At 40.0% G+C, this 21,066-nt stretch overlaps 1 non-coding gene across 1 annotated transcript; it reads left to right on the top strand.

Moving 5' to 3' along the window:
• The first annotated feature begins 18,498 nt into the window (after window positions 1-18,498).
• On the top strand, window positions 18,499-18,570 carry Trnae-uuc (transfer RNA glutamic acid (anticodon UUC)). The gene has a single exon. It is a non-coding gene; the product is annotated as a tRNA-Glu (tRNA).
• Window positions 18,571-21,066: the final 2,496 nt, after the last annotated feature.

Consider the following 21,066-nt stretch of genomic DNA (forward strand, 5'->3'; position numbering starts at 1 on the left):
GTTCACGTGAATGTGTGACGATATGAGAATAAACGTGAAATTTATTCGAACACTGTGTTGAGGGAAATGAATTCAGATAGTAGTTCTATTGTGTAACGTGTAGTTGATAATAGATTAGAGAAACGGCTGGAAAAAAGCTCCCTTCGAAACTTTCCTTCTTATTTAAATGACTATGAAGCTTCACATGCAGGATTGTATGTCGAAAGCATATGTGAACATACATGCACATAAATGTAGTTTTTTTTTTTTGACGTAAAACTACGTCAATACTTTTCAATAAAGGGTGTGTCACATCAAATTGCATCACGGAAAAAACGCTGTAGAAATTCGCCCAGTAGACCGATCCTTTTGAAAATTTTAGACAGTAAAATAAAAACTATTAAACAACTTTTGGCATTTTCTTTTTATTCATACTTCGAGCCCAAGCCCGTATGCTCGCACCTTCCTCTTTACCCCGTCCATAAGGTTCTGTACAACGTCTGGTTGTAGTTTTTTTTGAACAGAAATCCATTTTCTCTTGAAGTCCGCCTCCGATTTGACAACTTTTGGGTTCTTCCGGAGGGCCTGCTTCATAATCGCCCAATATTTCTCTATTGGGCGAAGCTCCGGCGCGTTGGGCGGGTTCATTTCCTTTGGCACGAAGGTGACCCCGTTGGCTTCGTACCACTCCAACACGTCCTTTGAATAGTGGCACGAAGCGAGATCCGGCCAGAAGATGGTCGGGTCCTCGTGCTGCTTCAATAGTGGTAGTAAGCGCTTCTGTAGGCACTCCTTAAGGTAAACCTGCCCGTTTACCGTGCCGGTCATCACGAAGGGGGCGCTCCGCTTTCCGCAAGAGCAGATCGCTTGCCTCACCATGTACTTTTTGGCAAACTTGTATAGTTTCTGCTTGCGAATCTCCTCCGGAACGCTGAATTTGTCCTCTGCGGAGAAGAACAACAGGCCCGGCAGCTGACGAAAGTCCGCTTTGACGTAGGTTTCGTCGTCCATTACCAGGCAATGCGGCTTCGTCAGCATTTCGGTGTACAGCTTCCGGGCTCGCGTCTTACCCACCATGTTTTGCCTTTCGTCGCGGTTAGGAGCCTTCTGAACCTTGTATGTACGCAGGCCCTCCCGCTGCTTGGTCCGCTGGACGAATGAACTTGACAAATTCAGCTTATTGGCGACATCCCAAACCGAACTTCTCAGATCACGTCTAAACTGCTTAACTACGCGCTTGTGATCTTTTTCACTGACGGAGCATCCATTTTTGCCGTTCTTAACCTTCCGGTCGATGGTTAGGTTCTCGAAGTATCGTTTTAGTACTCTGCTGACCGTGGATTGGACGATTCCCAGCATCTTATCGATGTCCCGATGTGACAACTCCGGATTCTCAAAATGAGTGCGCAGGATTAATTCACGACGCTCTTTTTCGTTCGACGGCATTTTTCCAAATTTACGAAAAATTGACAGTGAAGCATGGCCAACGTGATCTATACACTCTTATCTGATTATAAGCGAAAGCTGAAGATATAATTCCTAAAAATTAAATTTCTACACCGTTTTCTCCGTGATGCAATTTGATGTGACACACCCTTTATAAGGACTCATTTGAATGATTCGAGTGAAAAAAAGGAAGATTTAGAACGTTTACATCTCTCCAATTAATGGAATTGGAAATGGAATTTAATCCCAAATGCACAAAAAATTAGCTATGCTTTTGCCTAAGACATAAATAGTGGAAATAATATAAACAATGTAACGAATATAATAGATAGGTTTTTCCGATTTTATTCGCTCACATACTGTCATAATGCAACGAATAGCATTATTCCATGCAATTCGGGCGTTAATTTACATTTTATGGTATCTTTTTTCGATGTCAGAGAGAGGGACATAAATGGCTGGTCCATCAATTCGAAGTTAGTTATACTCTAGACAGCGATCAGCTAACACCATGTGTTGAAGCTGCGAGTTAACATGTTAATATTAGTGTTGTGCCGATTGCTCACGCAACGCAGTATTCTGTACAGTAAAACCTGTTTTTGGGCGGTTTTTTATGTGCGATTTTTTTTCTGTGCGGTGTATGAAAAGAAGCATATTTGACGAAGTTACGTCCATTTAGTTCTTTTTGATGGTTTATATGCATATCAGTGCGAAGAAAGCATATTTGCGTCTTAATTATCCACTACTTAAATTATTCCCCTCCTCTCATCAAATGCTCTAAGTTTTTCTAAGTTTTTGCATGACATGATTTCTAACAGCAACACGTTTCGAGATGCAACTAAAAGCACAAAACAGCCACGCGTAACCGAAAAGGCAAAGTTTCCCTTCACAAAGCAGAGAAACAAAAGGAAATTGAACGGTGAATGGCGTGGATTTGAGTTATTTTCTTGGGGAAAACTTTTTTTATGCGGTCCCTATCTACCGCACAAAAAAAAAGTTTTTTTCAAAAGTGTACCGAACACGATGTTTTAAAGCTGCTGGTGAAGTTTTGCACGATTTTTATGCGACTTTTTTGTGCGGTCCATATCCCCCGCACTATCCCCCGTTTGCCTGTATAATTAAATATGTATTTGATGTTTCTCTCTTCTGATTTGTGAGTCGATCTTTCAAAAATCACGTTGCCAAATCATCAAAATTTTAAAGAGTTCATTGAAGACCTAATTATTTCAGTCAACCAATTCATCTACCTGGTAAATTACTCAACACACAAATCACATTATCAATTTAAAAAAAAAATGTAGGGGGCTGTGTCCAAGAAAAGACCGCTTAGGATGTTGGACTACGCATTCGTCTTATTTAATTTGCTTGTTCATCATTCCAAATTTCATGAATGCAAAGATATTTCATAAATCACTATTTATTAGATTAGTTCCGGTGAGCCTGAGAAGATCATTAACTCTTGCCTTTGTAAAAGCAGTTCTAGAAGCAGCGATTCTCTCTTACCTTTGCGAGAACAATACACGAAGTGTTCATATATCGCAATTTGTTTCTTCATGTTAATTCACACATTGCACTGAGTATTCATCGCACTCCCAGCGATGTTTTCCGCATTCGACACACACACACTCGGCCATATGCTTCAATTTAAAGACTTTACACACCAGAAGTTTGTAACCAAACATAGCAAACAAATCTTAGAGTATTTTCGATTCGATTGGTATGTAAATAGTCAAATTCCGTCCACAGCAAAAATAATTATTAACGCTATCTTTATTTCATAAAAACGTTACCTGTTTTCTGATTTGGCACCCTTAATGGAAGACGTAGTCCTGCGTCAAAAATTCAAACAAATGAGAATTGAACAGTATATTTAAATTGACAGCTCTTGGTGTAGTCCTATTCTCTTTGGTTATGTCCCAACCCGATTATTTTTTTTTTGTATTATAGGTCGGAATCGATTATATACAGTTTGAAAAAAAATTTTTTTTTTTCACTTTTCAAATATGGCCTATTTCAAGCGAAAATGTAATCTTTCAACGTTAAAGTGAAATTTAAGTGGCTATTGTATTTGGGATGAATAACGTGATTTTTGAAGATTTTGCTCCAATTTTCATCTGTTTATATCGATATTGAAGCAAATCTAAGAATGGTAGAAGTTTGGTATCAAAAAACAAATTGTAGTAAGAGAGTTTTAATTCGATTGATAGAAACAATCAAGTTTAATATGAATTTTTATGATAAAATTAATAATTATACATTAAACATTTTTAAGTAAAAACTTTTAAGTGTTTCGCTTCCAAAATGTTATTTAAATCCACAAATTTATATTTTTAGTACTATATCTTGTACTGAATTTTCTCATCTTTCAAATTGAAACAACAGAATCAACAGAATTGAAGGGGATGAATCAAAGATTAAAATCTTTTTTTTTATTCAAGAAACGAAGCATATTTGCATAAAAAAACGAATAAAAATTTTTTTTTTTGATAAATACCGTGAAAAGAAATCCGAGACTGTATATAGTCGAGTTTACCCTGTAATTTTTCGACTAAAACACCGGTTCTGTTTTGTTGTTTGTTTTGGCAGCGAAGCGACTTTCGCAGCTGTAGGGTGACTCGAAACGAAAGAGATGACAAGTGTGTACGGGGGATATCGGAAAATTTGCAAACATTTGCTTCCAACTGGAAAAATAAAGGGGTGTCGGTTTTACCCTGATTTTCCCTATAAATCCTGGTCATGTTCGCAAGATATTCGATACAGATGCATATTGCCTTTATCAATGATCTACAAACATTTCTTGGATATTGTTTCATGGTAAACAAGCTTGGTTGCGGTTCAGTCTTTTGGGATGCGTGAAGTGTTTCGTCTTATAAGTGAGAAGTGAGAAGTGAGAAGTGAGAAGTGAGAAGTGAGAAGTGAGAAGTGAGAAGTGAGAAGTGAGAAGTGAGAAGTGAGAAGTGAGAAGTGAGAAGTGAGAAGTGAGAAGTGAGAAGTGAGAAGTGAGAAGTGAGAAGTGAGAAGTGAGAAGTGAGAAGTGAGAAGTGAGAAGTGAGAAGTGAGAAGTGAGAAGTGAGAAGTGAGAAGTGAGAAGTGAGAAGTGAGAAGTGAGAAGTGAGAAGTGAGAAGTGATAGGTGATAGGTGATAGGTGATAGGTGATAGGTGATAGGTGATAGGTGATAGGTGATAGGTGATAGGTGATAGGTGATAGGTGATAGGTGATAGGTGATAGGTGATAGGTGATAGGTGATAGGGGATAGGTGATAAGCGAAAATTATTAGAGGATCTTCCGTTGCGTCTATGCTGATATCCGGAAAAAATATAGCAGAACCTCGATTATCCGCGAACGTATGATCCGCAGTGCGAATCATACGAAGAGAGTTTCATAGTAAATCTATACTGCCGTTCTACGCATAGTTGTCCCATGTTACTTTTTGACAATTTTCACTTTTCTTCATAAAACGATAAAACGATAAAACGATTGGGCATCGAAACCAATCTTTCAGAAAAATACAAAAAAAGATCTAGTTTGTTCCCAGCTTTTAAAAAAACAACATCAAGCTCAATTGTCCCATGTTGATTTCTATTCATAACTGACCACCATGAATTTTTAACCATGACATGACATGATTAGGCATGACAACAACGACCATCATGACAACGCTTGGTCTCATATGGCTTCGTCTTGTTCTTAGATGGTTCTAACGTTCGACCAAAAAATCACCTCTGAAGTTATACTAAAAGGGGTCCCACATTAAATTGCATTACTGAAAAAACGCTGTAAAATTACTTAGTTGACCAACCCTTTTCGAACCTTCAGACAACAAAATTTAACCCATTAGTGAGCGTTAGGCAGATTTATTTCATTCAGTTGACCATAACCGTATTCGCACCTTACGCTTAACTTCACTCATAAGGTTCTGGGAGGTTCATGTTCGTGGGTACGAAAGTGACCCACGAACATGTTGGCTGTGTAACATTCCAGGGCATCTATTGAATAGTGGCACGAAGCTAGATCTGACCAGAAGATCGTATGGCCCTCGTGTTGCTTCAACAGAGGAAGCAGACTTTTCTGTAGACACTTCTTGAGGTAAATCTGCCCGTGTACAGTCCTGGTAGTCACTAACGGCGCACTCTGTTTGCCACATGAGCAGATTGCTTACCAAATCATGTATCTCTTGGAACACTTTAAAAGTTCCTGCTTCCTACCTTGCTCTGGAACATCAAACATGTACTGGACGGTGAAGAACAGTAGCCCCGGAAGTCCGCCTTGACGCAAGTTTCATCGTCCATGATGAGGCAACGAGGCTTCGTAAGCATCTGTGTGTAGTTTTCGGGCCCGTGACTTTCCCACCGTATTTTTTCGTTCGTAACGATTTGGAGCCTTCAAGCTTTCAAGACACGCTTGTGATCCCGATCACTAATAGTACATCCATTATGACCACATTTCTTCTTCCGTTCGACACTCAGAGTTTTAACGTTTAACCACACGACTCACCGTTGACTGCAAGATTTCGAGTTGTTTTCTGATGTCCCGATTAGAGAGAGTTAAGGATTTTCCAGGTGCTTGCGCAAAATCAATTCGCGACGTTGTTTTTCGGGTGACGCAATTTTTTGACATTTTACGAAAAACTGACAGCGATAAAAATACATTACAAACAATACACTCTGAACCACTTCTATCCAACTTTTCAAGAGAAAATATCCTATGAATAATTTTCTACAGCGTTTCTTCCGTGATGCAATTTGATGTGGAACACAAATATTTTTGTCTGGGATTCCCAACATTAGAACCATGTGTGTCTCCTTATTCAAGTGCATGAACTCATGAAGTGAACAATTCATATTTTTTCCTAGAAATGTCGCTTAGTTATAGTTTAATTCTTTACACTCAAATCTGATGCTCGCCATAAACTAGAATCCCAACAATGCCATAAAATCACTCCCAGTGACAGAAGCAGCGAATGTAATCACAATCACACTCTCGCGTGCTGAATACGCCTTGGCGAAAGCAGGAGTACGAGTATTAAAATTTCATTATCTACATTCTACTGGAGATGAACAGAGATTTATATATTTTCTCGTCTTCCCTCGCGGAAATAACACACATAGTGAGAGAATGCCACACAACTCCGGGTTGTGCGGCTATTAGTTTGGTTTTTGTAAAATGATTATAACTCTTCTCGACACGTTTCCGCGGTTCGCCACTCGGGATAACAAAATAAAAAGATGACAGATACGATGTTTGTTCGAAGTGTAAAGAGAGCTCTTCAAGCAGCCTGCATTCATCGATCGTTAAGCTGCGGCCATACCTACTTTTATTTTCATGAGTTCATGATCTCACCACAAAAACGCTCCGCCAGATTAAATGTAATAGGCTAATTTGACTTTATTGGACATCACGTTTTTGTTCACTCTCATTACCGAAGGATCAACGACTATAGGGAAGTGGGGTCGGGGTGAAGAGTGGCCGCGTTCCAAAAGGCGGATTGTTTTTGTGGCGTTTATTAAATTGTGCTCAATTTGGTTTATGGCTTGCAAGAGACATACCGCTTCATCATGAACCGCGCGTCGTGAAAGTGCCAATTCGGCGGCAATCCGTTCCATCGCATCGGTCTAGTTTTATGGTCTGACTTTGACTGGCTGGAGAAAATGGTTCTGTTTTAGGGACGGAATTGTGCAGTTCAGTAGTACGCTAGAAACACATACTCATTTTACGGTCGCGGTGCGTGAGGGCATGCTCAGAAGAAAATCCGGAAAATTGATTATATATGGCGGTGTAGACTGCGCAGTATTGAATTAGTATTGAATTAAAAATCGATTGTTATTGCTAATAGAATCAAAGATCATCACGTCATCCTTTCTAGGAAAAGGATCGAATTTCTGGATTGTACTCCCATGATGGAAGTCACAGCTGAAATTATGGAATGTGTCTTAATGTTTATCATATGACTCAAATAGAACATTCTCGTATAATGTGGAACATGGAATTTGAATAGAGGTTTGGGTAATCTAAATAAGTTGAATATAAAATTCAATCGCATCTTTGCAGTGACCGATTGACCTTAACTCTCATCACATTTTCATGTGACCGAATCGACCGGTAAATCCCTGTAAACCATGTATAAGACCCCAATAAAATAACCTAAATCGCAGTTTTTGTAGACCAAATGAGCAATGCCATAAGCCATAAGGCGCGTCAGGCCTAATCTAGCGTGTCTTGGTGTACCACTTCGTTAAATCAAGTTGATGAGCCTATAAAAAAGCAATGAAATCATCATTTACGAGCATTTCACGCTAGCTTAGCTACTTCCACGGGAAAAATAATTCTTTACATAGCAATATTTGTGACGTCATTTCGATTTTCCACTGGCAGCGTAAAAAAAAAATTACGCTAACGGTGTCGGAAACTCCGCTATCAAAAACCTTCACCATTTCCCAGCCGAAAAACTTTTCCTGCTCCTCGACGAGACCTTCACGATCTTCGCGCGATGTCGTTATGGCAAGAGTACACGGCACAGAAGACAAACTTCCGTATGCTCTGCATTTGGATAATTGCCAGTATCGGATGGTTCAACGAAGCGAAGATGTAGAAAAAAATCGAATCTACTCTGCCCACATCCGATGGCAACTGGCAAACTTGCATCGAGTAAATCCTCATCAAAGGGCAATGCGACTTCGGCAGCAGCGAAATACGCCGATTCCAATCACAAAGTTTTTCGCTGTTTCAAGCACTCTTAAAGCCGTTGCGGAGTTTTCTTCACTCGCTTTTTAGACTGCCTTTTCCGGTGAGGGGCTCTGCAAACACCTCCTTCCTCTAAGCGCGCACCGAAAATAGATGCCGGCTGCTGGAGAAAACGGAGAATCGCTTCATTCGGCCAGATTCTTGGTATTGTTTGCCAAGAAAAAAAGGGATGAAATTTCTGTCCTAAGTCGGCAGTCGCAACAGCAGCACTAGTAGCGGAAAATTTATGACCTTTCTTGGTTTTTTTTTCACTCTTGGTTGTTTTTGTTTAGCCGCTGGTGGATTCTGCCCTAGTTCCAAACCTCGGGGCCAGAGGAAAGTGGTTGATAATTTTTTACCAGTTTAAGTGTCTTTAAGTTTGGTAAGGTTAGGGTTAATGGCGAAGAATGTGCGGGTTTGAGAGCAGGGTGCTGTTAAACCCTGGTCCCAGTCCAAGAAGCTACATCAAACCGTCGAATAGCGACCCCGGCGAAGCACAGAACATGTTCGCGGAATGTAAGGAATAATACAGAATAGGCAGCAGATAAAGGATTTCAACGGGTTGCGTTTGTTCGCCCCATTCGATTTTAGGTAGTAGGTGTTGGAATGTAGTTCCGTCCATCTGCGATTGGAATTTTGCGTGATCTTCATTATATTTTGAAAATTTCGTAGAATAATATATAAATAAGGTATTTAAGCATAAATCCATACGTGGTCTGTGTGAAAAATAGTTCACTTTTATTAGAGTCATCTTCAGATGCCACTGTGCGAGTTTTTCTGCAATTTATTCGTTATTTCGAACAACAGATAAGTAAATAAAACAAGTTTGTTCTAGAATTTTCTACATTTGTATATGACTATCAATATTTGTGTTTATAAAAAAAAGTCTAATGATTATAAAATAAAATGGGTAAAGTATGAGATACGACCGCGAACTACGAAATTATTTCCGGCAAGAATAAACATGATAGAACTTCATGAAAAAACAATTATAGAAGGTTGTGTTCAAGACACGATCGCATTGTTGAGGTAGAACTACGCTGTGGTTTAATTCAAGTCGCTTATTTATAATTGCGGATATTATTTTATAATGCAACGAAAATTTTGAAATAACCATTCTACCAGTTTGGTCGCTCTGAAATGTTTTTGTTTATTGTAGAATCATTTGATGATACTTGTCATTCTTGTGCTAGCAGAACAATACTCGAGATAAGCGCAGCTGTCATTCTTAGTGGAGAAAGTTTTGCTACTGGCAAGCGAAACCAAATCACATACAAAATTCCAGAACGACATTTGTATCTGTTAATCTCAACAACCTTGAAAAGAGTAGCACTGCTTCATTATGATCAAGATTGGCGCAAATGCAATCCTAGTTGAAAGCAGTTTTGCGCCTGGCACGCGAGCCCAAATAAATTCATAACTTAATATAACTTATTGAATAACTTGGAATTCCCCAAATAATTTTTTGGTGCACAACCTTAACACCTGCTTCACCATAGCGTCAGTTCAATGCTTTGATGACAGAAAACAAACAATGTTAACTGCTTGGAAAAAGGCTGAATATTTGTCTCAGGAGAGATTCATTACTAATACCCTAGCGTAAATATTTCCCTACCGTTATTTCCCCTCCTCGTTTATATTTATCATTACGACTGCATAATTTGCAACACCAAACAATCGTCAAACATAGCATAGAGAATTAGGCGATTGTTGCATCGCTACAGGACCAATGCACACGGGAGCAGATACAATTGGGATTTCAGCGTAGTGAAGATGCACTATTTTTACGTACGGATTATGAAGCACGTACGTACGCACACAGATATCCATATATCGATGGGTTGAAGCAACTAAATATACACACACTTATCTCCGTTCTGCGCTTTGCTCAACAGAAGCCCTTTCTGTTAATATTGCCAGTCTACATTAGCTTAGCTATCATACTTCGTGGAGAGAGTTTTCCTACCGTCATGCGAAACCAAATCACTGACAAAATTCCAGAACATTTATTTTCTTGGTGAGCTGACGATAGCCTAGCTTGATGATTCCCCACACAATTGTGTAGCTCAGAACCTTAATGCAATGGCGTCAGTTTGATGCAATGATTGCAATGCTGGAGACATCGGCGAGTGAGTAATTTGGTCGCGTTCACAACTCAATCCGAAACGAAGACATGTGATGACACAAAACAAGGAAGAACAAGCGATTGTCATTGCTTTGAATACAGAACGATACTGAAAGTTTGCCTTCCTTGCTTGAGACTTCAAACTTCTTCAGTTCATTCGTCTCTAACCTTCAAAAAGGCCCTTGGAAAGCTTTACTTTATCCATCTTATTACTCATCCACCCCCATTGCCTTGAGAAAGGCATTCGATCCCTCGCCGTCCAGTTCGCCCAGCAACGATGTTGTTCAGTCGATTTCCTCACGAAGAATGAAAGTTTGCCTCAGCGAGATCCACTGTTTATACTCTAGGCAAATATTCCCCTTCGTTCTTCTTCGTTTCCTTTGTTCACGGAGACTTTACATCATACGATTTCCCTTTCGTTGCTCGTTATTGACAGCTCTGTTCGGGAAAGCACAAAAATGGACAGAACAAATGTATGAGGAAATGGGAATGCTTCCAATTTTCATCAATTTAAACATTATTACAATTTCAAAATGTATACCATATCAAACAAATCTGAATTTTCGATTCGTTTAGTATATAATTCGTCAAAATCCGTTCGCGGTAAAAATAGTTATTAACGTTAACTTTATTTCATAAAAACGTGACCTGTTTTCTGATTTGGCACCCTTAATGAAAGACGTAGTCAAAAACCTCTTCAGTACAAACACTTGGAAGCACTGTCAATGGCCTATGAATGAATGTTTACTATGAGAGGCACGAACGATTCGCAAATAAAAAGACAATTTGAGCAGATTGTCAAATTAGGTCTCAGCAACAACATGAACTGTTGATTGCTCGTTATGTAGAGTGACTCTGAAACACTGGAACTTGAAGAATATCCAAGTAGTTCTTAAGCATCACTCAGCAAAATAACATCTCCAACACTTCCAAAACCACAATTTCCCGAAAAAAATCCTCAAATTCTACCATGCAGTATCTTTCACAGAACGACAACAGAAGATCCGAATCGGTTGTGTGGTGACGGCGACCAGACTTACCGCTGGAAAAACCTTCGCTACCAGACGTCACTTTTAACACGGAAACAATGCACGAATTCACTGAAATTAAAGATCGATTGGGAACGGTTCATACAAACTCATAACTTTACACGAGTTCTTTCCCGGCAAAGAATATTAGAATCAATTCGCTTTTTTATTACTGTAGAATGCATTGAAATTTTTGAAATAATATTTGAGTAGGAAATTTTCGTTGATGCATGATTAATTTTCGTTCTCACGAGAACAATACACTAACGGACCATATGTCGAAATATTTGTCAATGCATGCAATGCACTCAGTACGCATCTCTTCTTCTAGACATTCACCTGACAGACACTTCAGCCACAGTCGGTGCTATATTTGTTCTATCACCACCATGCACACCGCTAAAAATAAGGGGGTATTCGTGGCCTAATTGGTTGCTTGTCCGCTACTAAGCGAAAAATCATGAGCTCAAAACTCAGGGCCCTCAATTGACCATCTTGATCTTCCGTGATCCTGATCTTCTGCTCCATCTATACCTGTTCCTAAGAAACGCCGATGTCAACGTTTAATGATGTTTCCTTCGTTGTGTCCCTGTTTCGTATCCCTCCTATCCGATCTAGAAACTTGTACTTAGTCGCGGCAATATATACTCTTTACACACACTCTTTACAGATACACGGGCCGAAGGTTGTGCAGTCCACTGATCATTCAACAAGAGCCAAAGGTTGTACCGCTCATGACAACTCTACACGAGCTGATGATTGCACCGGCTAGTGATCATTCTATCCTGGATTCCTCGAGTCGAGAAAGACGCACCACGCTAGATATGGGGTGCAGACTAGGGGGGCGTTGCTGATTAACGGTCAGCTGCATCCCAATAGGAAGTATCCCGTGTCGGGCACACGTACAGAACACTGAAGACTGCAACATCCCAATTATGAGAACACTTGTAATACTAACCTCGAGCCAACCGCGAGTAATCGGTTACATATTACTAACATATTTGTAGGCAAACATTGTCAAAATATTGAACTCCCGGCCCCGTTAGGCTGACGCCATGTGAGCCTTGATAAAAATATATATTTTGGATAAAAAAAATCTTTGTGTGTTATACTAGCTACTACGTCCACGCAACAATCATCATGTGATGTTGATCCCATCCTCTCATTTCACATACGATCTGCTGTATCGGTAATTGGTGCTATTAATAACACAACAATCGAAGCCTCATATCAGTTGTCCCGCTGTGAACAATAGGAATAATCTTACGCCGAAATGGCGTCATTGAGTAATTTATTCGAAATGGCATCATTGAGTAATTTATAGTTACTAACGCTAACATAATTTCATAATGGTTCATATCCTCTGATTTGGCATCGTAAGTAAAAGACATAGTCCTACGCAAGCAAAAAAATAGACACCAGGAGCGAAATCCGGAGGTAGACTTGCTTGTAACAATTTTTTTTCATTTTAACTTTTACACTCTATTCAGTTCGCTACAGCGTTCAGATGAACCATCACATCACATTACCTACATTTTATCTGGAGCTTCGGGTAAAAGGTGTGAGTATAAGCTGCACTAAAATCGATTCAGACCACTACCTGGTGATAGTCAAGCGTTCTAAACTGTCAGTCGTCAATAACACAAGACAGCAGCGCTCAGCACGGTACCACCATCGATGACTACAGAAGCGTTGTTGCAACATACTCGCAGCGTCTTGAAGATGCGTTACTGGGGTAGACGAACTGGATGCTGCTCCCCTCGATGAAAGCTGGAACACATTGAAAGCAGTAATAAGCAGCACATCAGAAACCGTCATCGGGTATGAACAACGAGGATAATGGTTCGACAACGAGTACAGAGCGCTTATGAGCAATAAGGATGCAGCACGCGCAACCATGCTGCAACGAACGACTCGACGAAACATGGAACGAACACGTTTCCAAGAATCGTGGAAGTTCTTCAAGAAACTAAACGACTCGCACAAAGGCTTTGTGCTGCGGGCTGAAATGTGCAGGAACAAGGAAAGAGGCATTTTGACGAACGAACGCGAGATGATCGAAAGGTGGAGGCAGCATTACGATGAACACCTGAACAGCGCGCAGACAGGAGACCAAGACGGCTTTGAGGAGGACTACACCGGTGCAATGTGTGGTATCTTGAATTAGAGTGTAGCTCTGAAGAGATATGTAAACAAAGGGAGTTCGGATTGAAGCGTCAATAAATATAGATGTGTTACGATTGTTAGGTATTTTATATAAGAGATATACCGGTGTTTCACGGAATATCACATTGGCGATCTTGCCATAATGGAATAGCGTAGGAAGGAAGTGGTGTTTTTGAAAAGTGATTTGGTTTGTTGCGTTATTTTTTGCGTCCAATATGCTGTTTGAAAACAGCTAACATAGCGGTGACAAGAGGACATTTGATATTCTCGGAAGTGTTGCTAGTAAGACAGAAAACGTGGATTTCAAATTGCTCAATCTATATGTTGTGGTTAAGTTGACATCTCATTGAAGTTAGAACGAGAAATGAAATATAAAAGTTTATTATTAAAAAGAATTTCATGAACTGAACAGATGAGTTGGATATAATGTCAGATTTTCTTTTCAAGTTGTAATATTGAGTCGGGTTCAGCCCAAGATCATTATTTCGTTGGAGTTGCGGTTAGTTCAGCTCATAGTAATGAGAAGAATTAGTTGAGTCGAGTGAAGCCCAAGACCAATATTTAATTGGGCTTGCTCCGAGTTCAGCTCAAGGCCAGAATAGTTAAATGTGAAACAGTTGAGTCGGGTATAGCCCAAGGCCAGCTTGTAATTGTATTAAATTCTATTTATTCGCCATATTGAGTCGGGTAAAGCCCAAGACCAATATTTGGTTGAGTTTTGGTTGCATGTGAATTAGTTGAGTCGGGTAAAACCCAAGGCCAGTTTGTAATTATATTAAATTCTATTGATTCGCCATATTGAATCGGGTTCAGCCCAAGGCCAATATTTGTTTGAGTTTTGGTTGTAAGTGAAGCCCAAGGCCAACTTTAAGTCATATTAGGATTTGATTTATTTGATTTATTCATCATTTTGAGTCGGATTCAACCCATTGTACATCGTTGATAAAACATTTATATTTACACTGCGTGTTTAAGCAAGATAATACACAGGTTTTGTGATAAGTAACTGTAGAAAAACAACACGAATTATTTTTCGGTCTTCCCAAAATTAGAACGATAAAATATATCGATAGATCTCTATCCTATGAATATTAAAATTTGAAAAAAAACTAAAAAAAACAAAGAATTATTAATGAAGAAAATAAATTTTGAAGTTAATGATTAATAATACACAAAAATAGGATAAGGTCGACACACCTTGCGAAAACATTCGTCAAGATAGAATAAAGATGCAGGAAACTTTTAAAGTTACCGTCATAGAATCTATCACCGATGAATCATGTAGTCAGAACACTATTAGTTTTAAAGAGTACGTAAACATAATACGAATGATGAAAAAAGAGATAAACATACATTTTTTTTTCTAGAATCACTTACTTCGTTTATTTCTCGTTTTTAGTGCCTCCGGAGAATGTGGGATCTCGTTGACCAGAATAAATCAGGTTTAATTCAACAAGGTTCTGCGGAAACTCATTCTTCTATACGTGGAGCGTAATATTAGATTAACAATAGATAACATAGATAATAAGTAAACTGGAATCGCAAATACTCCTTCGAAAGTAAGGGGTACGTTCTTTTCCTATTATTGTTACTGTCAGGGGAGGATGTTGTATCTTGAATTAGAGTGTAGCTCTGATGAGATATGTAAACAAAGGAAGTTCGGATTGAAGCGTCAATAAATATAGATGTGTTACGATTGTTAGGAATTTTATATAAGAGATATACCGGTGTTTCACGGAATATCACACAATGAACAACGACGAAATATCACCCCAGACGATGGGTGAAGTCAAGGGGGCCATTAATCAGCTAACGAACCACAAAGCAGCTGGTAAGGATGGCCTCGTAGCGGAGCTCTTCAAGGGAGGTCCGGGAAAACTTGTAGAGTGTATGTACCGGTTGATAGCCAGAATCTGGGACACAGAACAGGTACCGGAGGAGTGGAAGGACGGGGTAATCTGCCCCATATGTAAAAAAGGTGACAAACTGGATTGTGGTAACTATCGTGCCATCACAATCCTGAATGGTGCTTACAAAATTCTGTCTCAATTCCTCTTCCGCCGTCTATCACCAATAGTAAGTATATTTGTGGGGAATTATCAGGCCGGATTCATGCCCGGTTGCTCGACGACGGACCAGATTCTTACACTGTGGCAGATCCTCCAAAAGTGACGCGAGTATCAGTTCCCTACGCACCACATCTTCGTTGAATTCAAGGCCGCATATGATACAATCGACCGACGACAGCTATGGAGGGTCATGGACGAACACGGTTTTCCCCGAAAGCTGACAAGACTGATTCAGGTAACGATGAACGGTGTGCGGTGCAGTGCGCGGATCTCAGGTGAACTGTCGGAATCATTTGAGACTCACTGGGGATTCGACAAGGCGATGGACTCTCCTGTCTGCTCTTCAACGTGGCGCTGGAAGGTGTCATGCGGAGGCCGGGCTTCAACATGCGGGGCACGATTCACAAGTCTAGTCTAGTCAGTTTATCTGCTTCGCCGACGACGTGGACATAATCTAAAGAACACATGCGATTGTAACCGACTTGTATACCCGACTGAAACACGAAGCAGGACTGATTGGGCTTGGGATCAATGCGTCTGAGACTAAATACATGCTGGCAGGTGGGACTGATCGCAATAAAGTTCTTCTTGGTAGTAGCGTTGTGATCGACGGCGACTAGCTCGAGGTGGTAGAGGAATTTGTTTACCTTGGCTCGTTGATAACAACCGACTACAACAACAGTCGTGAAATTCGAAGACGCATAGTCAATGGAAGTCGTGCTTACTATGGGCTCCGCAAATCCTTAAGGTTCAACAAACTCCGGCCCCGTACGAAGCACGAACGATTTTCAAAGGACAAAGAACTCACAAGCACTTGGTGTTTTCGAACGCCGAGTGCTCGGAACAATATAAGGTGGTGTACAGGAAAACGAAGTATGGAGAAGGAGAATGAACCACGATCTGGCACAACTCTACGACGAACCCAGCATCCAGAAAGTCGCCAAAGCTGGACGAGTGCGATGGGCAGGGCATGTTGCAAGATTGCCGGAAAGCAGCCCTGCAAAGATGGTGTTCGCATCGAATCCGGTAGGAAGAAGAAGAGGAGCCCAGCGAGCGAGGTGGTTGGACCAGGTGGAGCAGAACTTGGCAAGAATCGGTGTAGCCGGGAGTTGGAGAACTGCAGCCAAGAATCGTGTTCATTGGCGAAAAGTTGTGATTCAGATCTAATCTCTCAATAGGATGTAGAATCATTGTAAATAAATAAATAAAAAAATAAAAAAATAAATACTATTAAAAAAAATAAATAAAATTTATTTATACGATTTAACGTTTGCTAGGAAAGAAGCATTAACCATAATATGGGCGGGAAATAAATTTGAACCCTACCTGAATGGTCAAAAATATACTCTTGTTAAGTATCATAAGCCTAGGAATACCTATGAATTGAAAATGATCTGTACTTCAAGCTATATCTCAAAATAGAATCTTAGAATCGCCAATGTAGTCATTGCATCATATTTCATATGTGTGATAAAGGTCACTCAACGTAGATTCCGTAAATATTCGACAGAACCTATATTTCTATTCAACATATGTTAGTCATTTTATTGTTGTGAATATACACACGCACTTGAAGAAACGGGCAGTCTGTTTAATATATTGTCGACAGAACTATCTAGCAGTTACGCACATCTTCTTGAAATTCGTCCCGCTTTTCCGATAGGACTCCAAACGAACGACAGAGCGACGATTGTGATGCTGGTCGGACGACAGCTGATCGAGCGAGAGTGGCAATGTTAGCCACAATCACGTACATCGGTGAGCCGACCCATGAACGACCGACCCACCACCACCGCCCCCTATCAATCCCAACACGCTACAGCAGAATGAATGTATCACATCATTTAACATCAGCGGTCACATCATTTTAATTGGGCAGAATGTACGGATATATGCATCCTGGGATGTGGCCCCGACAGGATGGCGATATATCTCTCCCGGGTCACATTGTGCTCATCTCGAATTTTAATAACGACAGGCGGTAGCAGCATCAGTTGACTTTATCGTCGTTCTGCAAACCGACGGAATCGCGTAAGACTAGGCGGACTGGATCTGCTCTCTATGCCACCACCGTGGGGAAGAGACTTGCCTAAACCACAAATTACCATGACTATAACGCATACAGGATGACGACGATGGTGACAAAGCAACAGCAGGAAGTGTAGGGGGGAAAAGTCAGTTGCCAAGGATTATGGGTCGGTGCGATTGCCCTTCCACGGTGCTGCATCCTGCATCAGATCTGGAACACAGGACACGCTGCATGACACCTTTATCGGCACTGTTTCAGGCGCACCATCGGGGTTGGACTTTTAAGTGACTTTTACGATGAACCTCACGCTGGGCGAGTGTGACTGTGACTGGAAGTGGACAGCGCCACCCAGGTAATGGCTCGGGTTGTGGCGGTTTACAATTATTTAGAAGAAAGGCTTTTTGGTCCGTACCACCGCTGATGCCATTATTCAGAACCAATTCGTCCGATGGTGGCTCAACTGTGCACCAAGCTGCAGAGAGAGGGAACGCGAGGCGATGGTGTTTGCGCTGGAAGTTGGTTTCAAGTGGACAGGTGTTTTGGTTAGTGTGGATGTTTTCGTTTGCAGTGACAATATATTACGATAGGGCTCTGCTGGTGTCGATTCACATTGTGCAGGCGCGAAGTTACGAGTCGTTTACGAGCGCGTGGTTCGGTCGGAGGACAGTCCTTCGTTTGTATGATACGAATACGACGTCTTCGGTAATGCTTTCAACCAAATGTAAAAAAGGAAAATTATGAATGAGTGCAGTTATCTGGAAACAAGGTGGGTGTTTGTTAGCGCTGCAATTTACTGTTTTGAATTCTTTTTAAAAACGAGGAGCCATGTAAAATGAACTATTTAAACTGTATGTTCCAATTAGTTTTGGTAAGATTAATATCGCAGCGCAAACATAATGAACAAATAAAGTTTCCGTAATGCAAAAACCATCCATCCCATATGGTCTAGTGGCTAGGATATCTGGCTTTCACCCAGAAGGCCCGGGTTCGATTCCCGGTATGGGAAATGTTTTTTTTTGGATTGAATTCTGAGCTGTAAAATTATTATATCCATATGAGCTCCTGACAGAAGTTGGATTTCGCTGCGATATCGATCGATAGAAAGGTTGTTCACTTCTGCTCCCGACTGCCATCTCTTCCGATTGTTTCTGCTTTCTGTAAGACAATGAATAAAGGTGAGAAACGTAAATTAGTACTTCTAATAAGACTATTGTGTTCGAAAAAAAATTATATCACGGCAGTGGAACTCCAACTAAAATCTCTCGTCGAAACAGACACTCCTTTTTCTCCGTTCGTTTACATCGACGAATATACTTTTTCCACAATGTTCCGTAGGAGAGTGTATGAATAACTGCCAGATTTCTACTATGAGGTGTATAATGAACGGCTGAAAGGTTGGAATGTTTATAATTATACATGAATTATCGTACGATTTAGTTAAATGAATAAAAGTTATTAACGAAACTGGAGTTAAGCGCATCTTTAAATTTGAACAAAAATTGGTAAGAGATTTTTTTTTATCTATATGTATATATATATATATATATATATATATATATATATATATATATATATATATATATAAATATATATATATATATATATATATATATATATATATATATATATATATATTATATATATATATATATATATATATATATATATATATATATATATATATATATATATATAAATGGAGTGATGTCTGTCTGTATGTCTGATTCTTATAGACTCGGAAACTACTGAACCGATCGACATGAAAATTGGTATGTAGGGGTTTTTGGGGCCGAGGAAGGTTTTCGTGATATTTTGAGACCCCTCCCCCCTCTCTAAGGGGGGGCTGCCATACAAATGAAACACAAATTTCTGCATTACTCGGAAATTAACCAAGCAAACGAAACCAAAGTTGGCATGTGAAAGTTTTAGGGTGCAATAAATGTTTCTATGATGGTTAGACAGTCCTTCCCCCACTCAAAGGGGGGGCTGCCATACAAATGAAACACAAATTTCTGCATTACTCGAGAATTAATCAAGCAAACGAAACCAAATTTGGCATGTGGAGGTTTTAGGATGCAATAAATATTTCTATGGTGTTAAGATACTCCTTCCCCCTCTCTTAGAGGGGGCTGCCGTACAAATGAAACACAAATTTTTGCATTACCCGAGAATTAATCAAGCAAATTAAACCAAATTAGGCATATGGAAACTTTAGGGTGCAATGAATGTTTCTATGGTGGTTAGATACCCCTCCCCCCTCTCTTAGGGGTGGCTGCCATACAAATAAAACACAAATTTCTGCATTACTCGAGAATTAATCAAGTAAATGGGCGGGACGAAGTTTGCCGGGTTAGCTAGTATTGAATAAAATAATATAAGTCATGAAACTAACAATCGAACAATTCAAAAATCTCAACCCCTATTCTAAAGGAAATATCCACTTCTAATTGGTCGAAATGGATGACACATGCGGCGGTTCCCTAACAGAGACATCATAACCAAACTGCCTGAGGGAAATCGTCATTTCAAATACATGAAAGTAGGGGGAACTTTCGTTCCTACCGAAATATGTTCCCTAACAGAGACATCAAAACCAGGATGTCCGAAGGAAATCGGCATTGTAAATATATACAAGTCGGGGGCATTTTTATAACGCAAATAGACCACCAAATCCCAAACCATTATCAAAGAGCTTAACGATGTAATTCTTCAAACATATCCAAAATCAACAGATCGCCTAACGGAATCTTACGTCAACTATGCGGTCGTATCTCGGACACAACCCTCCTGTGACTTTTTTTACCAATTTGAAACTTCTTTCGGGTCTACTGATCACACCACCAGACGTTGACACTATTCATACGACATCGCGGATCTTGATATGTCGAATTTCTAATATGATTTAATATGGCCTCAATTACGATCTAATATGATGTACTGTTGAACGATTTTCCACAGCATATAATTAAATTTTTCGCAGTACTACATTCACTCATATTAAACGTTTATGTGACTCTCGAACTGTAACTGTCGATTAGTTCAATTTTACGGTAGACAATCATAAATGTTTGTAATTGCTCTATATACATTAAACTGACCAGACGTCCCTCGTTACGCGGGACAGTCCCGCATTTCGCCAAAATGTCCCACGTTAGATTACGTCCCGCGAAACGTCCCGCATTTGGCAAGAGAAGCGAAAATGTCCCGCGATATCAATATGTTTCAATATTAGAATTTGATCATGTTGATTTTCTTAAATGGATGAACCTCAAAAAAACATTTATTTGGCAGACTGTTCAAGAGCACTTCCAATGAATCCGAGGTTAACTCATTGAGCTGGTTTCATCGCACCGAGCGTGTACTTTTTATTTAAAAAGTGTCAAGTGGGAACGACAGCAATAAAATTGAAAATGTTTTTTATAAAAGTGTCCTATTGATCCGCAGGGACCGACGGGAGTCAGACGAAAATTTCGTTCTTGGTCCTACAGCTCCGTCGGGGCTC

The sequence above is a fragment of the Toxorhynchites rutilus genome, chromosome 2 (genome assembly GCF_029784135.1).
Source record: "Toxorhynchites rutilus septentrionalis strain SRP chromosome 2, ASM2978413v1, whole genome shotgun sequence".
Taxonomy (NCBI): Eukaryota; Metazoa; Arthropoda; class Insecta; order Diptera; family Culicidae; genus Toxorhynchites; species Toxorhynchites rutilus.